Source organism: Eschrichtius robustus, chromosome 4, assembly GCF_028021215.1.
Source record: "Eschrichtius robustus isolate mEscRob2 chromosome 4, mEscRob2.pri, whole genome shotgun sequence".
In the NCBI taxonomy this organism is placed as follows: domain Eukaryota; kingdom Metazoa; phylum Chordata; class Mammalia; order Artiodactyla; family Eschrichtiidae; genus Eschrichtius; species Eschrichtius robustus.
In genome coordinates, this window is record NC_090827.1 from 139385808 (window position 1) to 139399183 (window position 13376).

Below are 13376 nucleotides of genomic sequence, written 5' to 3' on the forward strand. Positions count from 1 at the left end.
AATTTCCCTTTCTTTCAGCCTACCCAAATCCTCCCTTTTCAACCTGACTAAAATGTCACCTCCTCTATGAAGACTTCTAAGATAATCCAGTTCTTGGTGATTACTCTATCTTTTGAACTCCTATAATATATCTATGCTGTGCCATTCATCAAAAAATTTATTATATACTGCTTCATGACATTTGCATAACCCCAAATTGAATTTTCTCTATTATTTTTGACTGCTGTTTCAATTCTTAGGTAATGTCTGTTTTCCTCATTATCTTTAAAACTAAAAGGCAAGAACATGTCTTTTCTGTTCCCTGAGTGGATTTACCGTAAAGCTAATGAAACTTATGCTTCAGGGCCCCTTACTTGCATGGTTCCCTTCTAATGTCCCGTGTCTACTTTTGTTTTGATAATTTTGAATTTTTTTCAGACAGGGTCCTCCCACATTGTTCAGCTTCTGGACCCATAAACCTTGGCTCCAACTCTGAATGGGAATGATAGCTAACAATTAATATTCATTTTGTGCTTATGTTGAGGCACTGTTTTTGCTGTAATATTTCTGTTTAGCTACAGATAGAAAGAACACCCCTCCTCTGTGCCACTCATACCCCAATATAATAAATTATATTAATTGCCCAATTTGTAATGACAAAGAATACAGAAATCTGGCAGAAGCAAGCACACACAGAGCAGGAGAAGATACAGGATCTCTCTGAGCAGCTTCCTTTGGCCCCCAAAGTCTTGGTAATGGCACAGTCCCAGCAGGGCTCAGTCATGAAGGCTCTGAGAAGGTGAATGATTTATTATGCCATGGCCTTTTATGGTTGGGATTTATGTTATCACTCAAGAAAATCTTATACTAGCAATAATGTGTCCTTAATCAGAAATATTTGGAGACATTCTGAATTCTCAAGTCTCATGTGGCATCAGAAGGTCATGTCGGATGTGGACGTAGAAGAATGGAGACATGCCAGTGCACAGGATGCCCTGAGCAGAATCTCTGTCCCCCACTTGACCACATTCTGGCGAACACTTTATAAGTACTGTTCCATTTAATCCTCACTGAAATCCTGTGAGATAGGTATTGTTACCATCACCATTTTACAAATGAGGAAGCAGAGGCTCAGCGAAGGTCATTATCTTGCCTGTGATCACTCAGTGCATAAGTAATGGAGCTGGTACTCAAAAGGCCAGGTTGTCTGATTTTAGAACTGGAGTTTTAAAAATTCCTTACTAGATTGATTACAGTAGATGAATTTGTTTGTATTATCTTTTTAAAAAATTCTTTTTGAAATTCTCTTTTTATTTATTTAATCCCTCAAGTCTGTTCACTGACATTAATTTTCAAAAACAGGCTGAGGGAAAAGAAAAAGGTTCCAGTGAAAAATGTTTGGAAAACACTGCAAACTCTATTTGTCCCTTGGAGAGTCACTATGAATATTAGCATATTAGTAATTCCCAAATCCTTCAGAAAAGAAATCTGTTTCATATTATTAACCCAACATACATAAACATATTTTCCACTTTTCAGTAATACTAATAACAACAATGGCAACTAGAATTTATTGAGTACTTACTATGTGCCAGACACTATTCTAAAAACTTCATATATTAGTCCTATGACGTAGATACCATTTTTACCTGCATTTGACAGATTAGGAAACTGAAGCGTAAAGCATTTGAGAAGTTTGTCCAAGGTTACATAAATGGCTTAGGCACAATTTGAAGTCAACTACTATTCTAAGCTGCCTCCCACATTTAATACCTACTATCTGTAGAAATTCTGCAGAATTAATGTTTCAATGAAATCACTCCAGGAAACAATTGAAACATTACTTTGTATGGACAACATATAAATTAACTTTTAATATTCACAAGGTCCCGAGAATGCTACATCGAGTTTTCTGAAATAGTTTGCAGTAATGTTGAATATAAAACTTTAATTTTATAAGGTACTAGATTTCCATTCTTCAGAATGTGACTCTTTACAAATGTTCCCTTTCTTGACTCTTTGTGGATTAAATTTCTCAATATGATGATTGTTTTTTATTTGCAGTTGTTGAATCGTTTTTGTTCGAACAGCAAGACTAAACAGCACCTGGAGGTGGAACTCGGCCCGTAAGTTCTCTCTTTTTTTTTTTTTAAATAAATTTATTTTATTTATTTATTTTTGGCTGTGTTGAGTCTCCATTGCTGTGCACAGGCTTTCTCTCATTGTGGTGAGTAGGGGCTACTCTTCGTTGAGGTGTGTGGGCTTCTCATTGCAGTGGCTTCTCTTGTTGTGGAGCACAGGCTCTAGGCATGCGGGCTTCAGTAGTTGTGGCACGTGGGCTCAGTAGTTGTGGCTCGCAGGCTCTAGAGCACAGGCTCAGTAGTTGTGGCGCACGGGCTTAGTTGCTCCACGGCATGTGGGATCTCCCCGGACCAGGGCTCAAACCTGTGTCCCCTGCATTGGCAGGCAGAATTCTTAACCACTGCGCCACCAGGGAAGCCCCATAAGTTCTCTTTTAATATACACAAGCTCTCACTGCTTTAGGCTAACTTTCCAAATAGTTTTAAAAATCATTAAACTCATAAAGCAATTATACTCTAATAAAGATGTTAAAAAAATCATTAAACTCTCATTCTATTTTGTTTGAAAAATATGCATGTGTCCCACCCATATTTATTATTGTAGACCTCATACGAAGTTAGAAGCATTAAAGTAGGTAGACTGTGCATTTCCACTGAAATACAGAATCACACAGGTGATTGAGAATATGATATTTCCTTAAGGCTGACCCACTTCCTGATTTAAATTCATCATGATTGGTGTTTTTTCATGAAACTAGTCTCACAGGTCTCAAAATTATAGAGAGCTTCTAGTGTAGTTATGATACCCAGTGTTTTTTTAGGATACTTATGATTCTAGTTCAACTCCACTAAATAAGTTCTATACAGACATACACACACACACACACACACACCCCTTACATTTTATAGACTTTGTCTTTGAGTTAACAAGCAAACAAAGTTTAGAAGGTAATTTCCTAATGTGATGAGTTCTGAGTTCCAAAGCATTTGTTTTAAACATTAAACTTTTAAAATTTAAAGCCATCTCTTTAACTCCATCCAGGGCATCACCCATTTCTACACAAAGTCCAGACAAGGGTGTATGGATTCTTCTGGCCCTTACTGTGCTGGGCAAACAATATTGATATCTGTAAAGATGCTCAGTCAAGGATTATGGTTTAGAGACAAACTGCATGGCTATAGCTTTAAAGAAAGAAAGAATTCTTTAGATAGTCATTTTGGATTGTTAAATACAATTTTACCACACTTAAAAAGCACTTACCACATTCAGTCTATTTGAATCCCTTCACATTTTGCCTGGTGAAAATGCTATATTGGACTTTCCTCTGTGACAGCCAGTCGTCTAAGTACGTACTTCACCTCCTCAAATTAACCTCACCCACAGATTTCTTTCTCTTTCTTTTGGTAAAAGTTGTTCCTTAAAGTGCTTATTCATTTCTGTCCTCTTATCACAAAGCTTGTTTTATGATTTTCTTAGATGTAACAAATTAGCAAATTCAGTTAGGTGTAGCTGAGTCACTGAACCTATACTTTTTTTAAAAAAATCACATATTTTGTATACTTTTCTCATTTGATGATAAAAGGAAATCATATACATTGTGAAACACTTAGGAAATAATAAAAGGCACATACACAAATAAAAATCAACTGTAATATTACTACCCAGATGAAGTCACTATTCACCTTTGAGTGTATAACCAGGCATCTAAATAGCTGAATATGACCAGCAGGTTGGTCTTTTTTGTTTGTTTGTTTGTTTTGGTTTTGTTTTTCCGTTTCTTTACTTACAGTGTGTTTTTACAATTTTGAATTTAACTGCTTACACTCAGAGTGCTTCTCATAGTTACACTGCATGCCTGGTCCTCTGCATATTTGAGCATGAGATCTCTAGAATCACAGGGCAAACATTGTTTTTGAACATATTATCATATTGTCATAGAAAACACGCAGAAGCAATCAGCATTAGATTCTTTCTGTCTCAAGTCCCAAGCTCCCAGTCAGATAATTTGCTTTCCATTGCATTCCTTTTCCTTAGAGGAAAAAGAGTAAGTGGCAGAGGGAACCACCATGCTATTCTTGGCTTTGATGTTACTAACATTGCTAAAATGCTTCATCAATTTGGATGTGTACACCTGAACTTTTGTGCATCTATGGGGCAGTTCTGATCCTCATTTTTTTTCTTTGAAGCAAAGTGTGAGATGATAAAATAAGCCAGTCAATGAGGCGTTTTAAAGCACTGCATTGTTTTTGCCAAGTCAGGTGAAACCTGAGATCTGCTAATTGAGCATCAGTTGTTTTAGATAACAACAGCAGCAGCAATAATGACCAACAATGCTTACATTAGTTTACACAATGCTTACACTGTGTCAAATGCTCTTCTAAGCACTTTTCACATGTTAAATCCTTTAGCCATACCATAATACATTTTACAGGTGAGGAAACATATCTGTTGAATAACTTAACCAAGATTTCACAGCTAGTAAGTAAGAGTAAATTTGAATTCAAGAAGTCTGGTTTTTAAAGTCCATGCTCTTTAATCCCTGTGCTGCTTCTGTTGATAATAACTATATTAACTTGAGTTGCTAAGATAATTTCTTCAAAATGAATCAGTTATTTTCTTCACTCTTATTAATTGTGTGGACATTCACATCTCGAGGAGAACAGTTTCAATGAGTAAAACCCAAATATTTTGTAGTTTTAATCATATAAATGCATAAAACATTAAAAATAGAAAACAAAAGTTGAAAACAAGTCAAAAATCTTGAGTATTTATAAGACTTTAAATATTTGATTTATAAATTTATACTGTGCCTCTAGATATTCTGTGACTAAGTAAATTGAAAGTCTCCTGTATTTATCAGAATTCTTTTATTTATAAGTGAAAGAAATACAACTCAAGGAAATTTGAGCAGAAAGAAAGAATTGTTGGCTCAGATACTTCAGAAGATCAGAGGTGAACTAGCTACCCTACTTCAGTTTGCCTCAATCCAAAGATTAGAGGTGATTTCAACAACTATTTCTCTCTTGCTCTTTTCTCTTCTTACACCTCCATGTCCTACCCCTCCCTGCCATTCACCTCTAAATCCTTTCCACATCTATGTGTATCTGTGTTGTTCTTTCCTCCTATAGAGAGGGGCTTCCTTTATGAGGTGGTGGTGAGGGAGGTGACTCAGGCAATTGGAAATTTACAGCAGTCCTAACTTAGCCACCTTAAAGGAAGCAGATTTCTTCTTCCTGCTTCAGTATGTAAGGAGGCTGTGACACTGTCATTGCCAGCCCTGCCAGAACCACATAGTTTGAAGGGTGAGGAGCAGTTCTTTAAAGGCAATGAGGGTTCTGAGAAAAAGGGAGAAGGAAAATCTGGCAGAGAGAAGTGTTTGGTGTTCATTTTATTTTCACATCTCCAGCACAGTCATTATATAGTTCTTAAATATAAATCCTATGGGTTATTCAAATTCTTCACATTTTCTTTCTTTTGTTCCACCTGGAACCCTACCTTTTGGCAAATTTTCTGGAGGACTGAATGGAAAAACAAATGTGCATAAGCTATTTTGCCATATATCAGGAACTACTAAAGTATGTTGTTGGGAGATAAGATTGAAGTCATTAGCATTTTAATTTCTTCTGTTAAAAGAATTTGTCTTGTGTAGTCCTGAGAGTAATAAGAATATCAAGAATTTATCATTTTGGGTTTTCAAGTTCTTATGTGTTAAGGCTTCTCTGAATGTCTTAATGGTATGCTTCATTAACTCAACACATTTATTGCCACATTTATTGCCACTTTGAAGATTTTATTATTTATATTATATAAAGGTAGGCATTTTACTGTAAGTAGTTATTGCCTATATTGTCTTTCTAAGGCAGGATCTTGGAAGGAACTAGATTATCTTGATATGTTAGAAGTCCTGCTTCACTTAATCTTAATAGAGCATTCGTCCATGTGGTTTATAATTCTTGAAATGAATGCCTGTAATAAAGAAAATTAAATTACTTTAATGGAAAAATATGTCGTGATTACTGATTTATTTATTTAAAATACTTTTTTTAGTACTTGCTATGTTCCAGGCACTGTTTTAGGCACTGGAGATACAGTAATGAAAAAAAAATTGGCAAAAAGTCCTTTCCTCATGGAATATTTATTCAGTGAATTATAGTACATAGGTTATAATATGAATGGTTATATTATTGACATCATTTTATAGATACTATGTGATTTGACTTATAAATAACATTTATTGAGGACTTAACGGTATGCCAGGCTATGCTAAGCATATTGTACATATTACCTTATTGTCTTCACCTGGGAAGGAAGTATTATTATTTTGTTCATTTTACAGGTGAGGTATAAAAAACTGAGGTACACTAAGTATCAGAGCAGGGATTCAAACACAGACTCATCTGACCTGGAAGCCTGCAATCTTAACCACCATGCTGCATTGCTTCCAGTGCCCAGGGCATTGGCAGCAACACAGTGGGGCTAATAAACGATCATTGCATAGAAGTATTTCTGAGCCATACTTATAATAATGGCATTGTGTTAGGCACTAGAGACAGTAGAAGGATGAGCGTGACAAAGTCCTTTACCTTATTTGCTTTAATTAAACTTATTAATAACTTGGAGGGAACTGTTAACTAAGATGTCTGTGAAGTGACAGAATCTGTAAAGTGCAGATATAAATACAAGTATGGCGAATGTCAACAGATGTCATGTTATAAATTAAGATAGTAAATTACTCCATGATTATAACATGAATCAATAAAATCATCTAAAACTACTATAAATGATGAATAAGAGGAATCTTCAATTCCAATAAATTAATCTCACAACCATGGGACATAATTTTTTTCTATACTCTGAATCTAGAGCTTGCCCTCTAGATTTTCAAATATATTTGTTTGAAAGATTTTGTGGTTATTTCTTTGTTTTTTAAAAAGGGCAAGGATATGTGAAATTTGGTATTGTATAAAAATGATAATTAAAGAAAATTTTTTCTAGGTACTCAATGCATTTCCCAGTAATCTATTCCTTGGTTCTAAAAGTTGCCTTTTCCTTACCCCTTCCTTTCCTTTGCCTCATTCTGTCTGGCTCTTTTTTCCTGCCTCCTACTTTCTCTCCCTTGTCCCAACTTTTCTTTTCCTATCTGGCTTAGAATTGTAGAATACTAGGGCTGAAAGAACCATTAAGGTCCATATATTCCAAAGTTTTATTCAGTTTAGAAATTGCTCCTTCTGTCTTGTTGTTGGAGCAAAGGTTGTTATCCAACCTTTGATGGAAAAGAAGATATAGTGTTGGAAGGGCAGTAACCTCTAAAGAATATCATTGTTAGAAAGTAATTTTCCATATTTAATTGAAACTCACTTCTATATACTTCCTAGATGCTGTTCCCAGTTTTGCCTTTTAGATGAACAAAAACAAGTTTATTTCTCATCTATGTGATAAGTTGGGCAAAAACCTAATCACAGGGCCACATCCAGCTGCAAGGGAGGCTAGGAAATGTCACCTCTAGCCAGGCAGTCACAGGCCAGCTAAACCCAATACTACCTATTATTAAAAGGTAGCAAGAGAGACTAGATACTGATGGACAATTATAGCAATAATACTGCATGTATAAAACAGGAAAACAAGTGAAACATAAACATCATGTTCTGTGTTCTGTGATGGTCATTCAGGTACAGCCACAAGAAGACACCAAGGGGAAGCTCAGAAAAACAAAGTTTATTATACTTATAGGTCCTGGAAACAGAAGGCATGGCATAACATGAAGAGCAACATGAGAAAGCACTAGCATGGGTCAGGAGCCAGAAGGGGCAGAGGTGAGGGGGGCGTGTAGGCTTGGATTTTCTGAGAGAAAGGCAAGGCAGGGCATTGTAAATAGGTCAGGTTTGGTTTGTTTGAAAAATTTTGGCAGGCTGTAAGCTCTAAGGTGGTCCTTAGTTACCTGCTACCTGGCCCTGGGATGATTAAGGCAGAGGAGTACTGCCTCCTGGGTGGTATGACCAGATAAAGGAGGCATGGCTCTGGATTGATTAGTTTACATATCTAAAGCATGCTGGGAACACAATGAGGTATTACCCCATACCTATTAGAATGGCTGTTATCAAAAAGACTAGAAATAATGAGTGTTGACAAAGATGTGGAGAAAAGGGAAGCCTTGCATACTGTTGGTGGGAATGTAAATTGGTACCGCTACTATGGAAAACAGTATGGAGGTTCCTCAAAAATTAAAAATAGAACTACTATATGACCCAGCAATTCCACTTCTGGGTATTTATTTGAAGATAATGAAAACACTAATTTGAAAAAAATATATGCACATGCATATATGTGTATAGCCCCATGTTCATTGTAGTATTATTTATAGAGCCAAGACATGGAAACAATCTAAGTGTCCATTGATGGATGAAAGAAGATGTGATATATATGTACAATGGAATATTATTTAGCCATGAAAAAGAATGAAATCTTGCCACTTGTGACAAGATGGATGGACCTCAAGGACATTATACTAAGTGAAATAAGTCAGGCAGAGTAAGACAAGTACCTGGTGATCTCTTTTATATGTGGAATCTAAAATTATCCATCTATCTATATTGATAGAAAGATGGAGAGGGAGATAGATAATCTAAGCTTATAGATACAGAAAACAGATTGGTGCTCCAGAGGTTGGGGGGGTAGATGGAAAAGGGAGAAATGGATGAACTGGGTTTTTTTTGTTGTTTTTTTTTTTAGTTTAAATAAATAGAATTTTTTTAAATTAAAAAAAGAAAAAAATTAAATTAAGATACACTTTTGTAATTTTTTCTAAAAAGTGTGAATTCATATGCCTTAGATGTTTCTTAGAGTATCAGTGAAGTGATGGAAAAATGTAGAAAGCATATACAATTTTTTTTCAAAAAATATATTCTTTATTATTTTTACCAGTCACTATAAATGATATTTAAAAAATACAAATAGTACACATTACTATAAGAACTTAAACATGTAGGTCAAATAGTGCTAAATTGAGTGTCATTATTTGGTCCATTATTACAAGTGAACAAGTATGGTAAATAATAAAATTTAAAGAAATTAAGTATTAAAATTCTTCAATTTAACTTGCTTATGTTACAACTTTGAACACTACTAATTTAATTTTAATTTCTAATTTTAAAGACATCATTATTGGGAACCTGAATTATTAAGAAATACTTCTAAGATGTTCATTCCTTAACATTTTTGATGAGGGAGTTTAGTTTTTGACCTTGTAAATATGACATTTGGCAAGTATGTACTTAATTCAGACTTTGGTTGAAATACACACATCTCTTGTGTGAAAGGCAGTAAATCAACTGAGGCTGGATTGATGCTGATACTTTACCAACTCTGTTTTGTGAGCAGAATATTTTAGTATACTGTGAACAGTGTGTTAAACATTATTAACATGAGTCTAAATAACTGGTCCTGAAATTAATGTTCTTTTATCTGACAACTTCTCCTATTAATAGAAATAGAGCTGAGAGGAGTTTAAGTCAAGATGGCAGAGTAGAAGGACGTGCGCTCACTTCCTCTTGCGAGAGCACCAGAATCACAACTAACTGCTGAACAATCATTGACAGGAAGACTGGAACTCACCAGAAAAGATACCCCACATCCAAAGAAAAAGGAGAAGCCGCAATGAGACAGGAGTGGGGGTGCAATCACAATAAAATCAAATCCCATAACTGCTGGGTGGGTGACTCACAAACTGGAGAACAGTTATACCACAGAAGTCCACCCACTGGAGTGAAGGTTCTGAGCCCCATGTCAGGCTTCCTAACCTGGGGGTCCGTCAGTAGGAGGAGGAATTGCCAGAGAATCAGATTTTGAAGGGTAGCAGGGTTTGATAGCAGGACTTTGACAGGTCTGTGGGAAACAGAGACTCCACTCTTGAAGGGCACACAAAGTAGTGTGTGCATTGGGACCCAGGGGAAGGAGCAGTGACCCCAGGGGAGACTGAACCAGACCTACCTGCTAGTGTTGGAGGGTCTCCTGCAGAGGTGGGAGGAGGCTGTGGCTCACCGTGGGGACAATGACACTGGCAGCAGAAATTCTGGGAAGCACTACTTGGTGTGAGCCCTCCCAGAGTCCACCATTAGCCCCATCAAAGGGCCTGTAGGCTCCAGTGTTGGATCACCTCATGCCAAACAACCAACAGAGAGGGAACTCAGCCCCATGCATCAGCAGACAAGCGGATTAAAGTTTAACTGAGCTCTGCCCACCAGAGCAACATCCAGCTCTACCTACCACCAGTCCCTCCCATCAGGAAGCTTGCACAACCCTCTTAGATAGCCTCATCCACCAGAGGGCAGACAGCAGAATCAAGAAGAACTACAATCCTACAGCCTGTGGAATGAAAACTACATTCAGAGAAAGATAGACAAAATGAAAAGACAGAGGGCTATGCACCAGATGAAGGAACAAGATAAAACCCCAGAAAAACAACTAAATGAAGTGGAGATAGGCAACCTTCCAGAAAAAGAATTCAGAATAATGATAGTGAAGATGATCCAGAACCTTGGAAAAAAGTGCAGGCAAAGATCTAGAAGATGCAAGAAATGTTTAACAAAGACCTAAAAAAATTAAAGAACAAACAAACAGAGATGAACAATACAATAACTGAAATGAAAAATACACTAGAAGGAATCAATACCAGAATAACTGAGGCTGAAGAATGGATAAGTGACCTGGAAGACAGAATGGTGGAATTCACTGCTATGGAACAGAATAAAGAAAAAAGAATGAAAAGAAATGACAGCCTAAGAGACTTCTGTGACAACATTAAATGCACCAACATTTGGATTATATGGGTCCCAGAAGGAGAAGAGAGAGAGAAAGGACCCGAAAAAATGTTTGAAGAGCTTATAGTCGAAAACTTCCCCGACATGGGAAAGGAAAGAGCCACCCAAGTCCAGGAAGTGCAGAGTCCCAGGCAGGATAATCGCAAGGAGAAACAATCCGAGGCACATAGTAAAAAAACTGACAAAAATTAAAGACAAAAAAATTATTAAAAGTAACAAGGGGAAAACGACAAATAACATACAAGGGAACTCCCATAAGGTTAACAGCTGATTTCTCAGCAGAAACTCTACAAGCCAGAAGGGAGTGGCACGATATATTTAAAGTGCTGAAAGGGAAGAACCTACAACCAAGATTACTCTAACTAACAAGGATCTCATTTAGATTTGACAGAGAGATCAAAAGCTTTACAGACAAGCAAAAGCTAAAAGAATTCAGCACCACCAAACCAGCTCTACAACAAATGCTAAAGGAACTTCTCTAAATAGGGCACACAAGAGAAGAAAAGGACCTACAAAAACAAACCCAAAACAATTAAGAAAATGGTAATAGGAACATACATATTGATAACTACCTTAAATGTGAATGGGTTAAATGCTCCAACCAAAAGATACAGGCTCACTGAATGGATACAAAACAAGACCCATATATATATATGCTGTGTACAAGAGACCCACTTCAGACCTAGGGACACATACAGGCTGAAAGTGAAGGGATGGAAAAAGATATTCCATGCAAATGGAAATCAAAAGAAAGCTGGAGTAGCAATTCTCATATCAGACAAAATAGACTTTAAAATAAAGAATGTTACAAGAGACAAGGAAGGACACTACATAATGATCAAGGGATCAATCCAAGAAGAAGATATAACAATTATAAATATATATGCACCCAACATAGGAGCATCTCAATACATAAAGTAAATGCTAACAGCTATAAAAGAGGAAATCGACAGTAACACAATAACAGTGGGGGAATTTAACACCTCACTTACACCAATGCACAGATCATCCAGACAGAAAATTAATAAGGAAACACAAGCTTTAAATGACACAATAGACCAGATAGATTTAATTGATATTTGTAGGACATTCCATCCGAAAACAGCAGATTACACTTTCTTCTCAAGTGCACACAGAGCATTCTTCAGGATAGATCACATCTTGGGTCACAAATCAATCCTCAGTAAATTTAAGAAAATTGAAACATATCAAGCATCTTTTCCGACCACAACGCTATGAGATTAGAAATAAATTACAGGGAAAAAAACTTTAAAAACACAAACACATGGAGGCTAAACAATATGCTACTAAATAACCAAGAGATCACTGAAGAAATGAAAGAGGAAATCAAAAAATACCTAGAGACAAATGACAATGAAAACAAGACGATCCAAAAGCTATGGGATGCAACAAAAGCAGTTCTAAGAGGGAAGTTAATAGCAATACAATGCTACCTCAAGAAACAAGAAAAATCTCAAATAAACAATCTAACCTTACACCTAAAGGAACTACAAAAAGAAAAAACAAAACCCAAAGTTAGTAGAAGGAAAGATATCATAAAGATCAGAGCAGAAATAAATGAAATAGAAACAAGACAATAGCAAAGATCAATAAAACTAAAAGCTGGTTCTATGAGAAGATAAACAAAATGGATAAACCTTTAGCCAGACTCATCAAGAAAAAGAGAGAGAGGACTCAATAAAATTAGAAATGAAAAAGGAGAAGTTACAACGGACACCACAGAAATACAAATCATCATAAGACTACTACAAGCAACTCTATGCCAATAAAATGGACAACCTGGAAGAAATGGACAAATTCTTAGAAAGGTATCACCTTCCAAGACTGAACCAGGAAAAAAGATACAATATGAACAGACCAATCACAAGTAATGAAATTGAAACTGTGATTAAAAATCTTCCCAAAAACAAAAGTCCAGGACCAGATGGCTTCACCAGTGAATTCTATCAAACATGTAGAGAAGAGCTAACACCAATCTTTCTCAAACTCTTCCAAAAAGTTGCAGAGGAAGGAACACTCCCAAACTCACTCCACGAGGGCACCATCACCATGTTACCAAAACCAGAGAAAGATACTTCAAAAAAAGAAAATTATAGGCCAATATCACTGATGAATATAGATGCAAAAATCCTCAACAAAATACTAGCAAACAGAATCCAACAACACATTAAAAGGATCATACACCATGATCAAGTGGGATTTATCCCAGGGATGCAAGGATTCTTCAGTATACACAAAGCAATCAATGTGATACACCATGTTAACAAATGGAAGAATAAAAACCATATGATCATCTCAATAGATGCAGAAAAAGCTTTTGACAAAATTCAACAACCATTTATGATAAAAACTCTCAGGAAAGTGGGCATAGAGGGAACCTAACTCAACATAATAAAGGCCATATATGACAAACTCACAGCAAACGTCATTCTCAATGGTGAAAAACTGCAAGCACTTCCTCTAAGATCAGGAACAAGA

General features: G+C 36.2%; 1 pseudogene; it reads left to right on the forward strand.

Moving 5' to 3' along the window:
- The first annotated feature begins 632 nt into the window (after positions 1-632).
- Positions 633-13376, forward strand: part of LOC137763546 (cytochrome c oxidase subunit 7A2, mitochondrial pseudogene) — a 36546-nt pseudogene continuing 23802 nt past the window's right edge.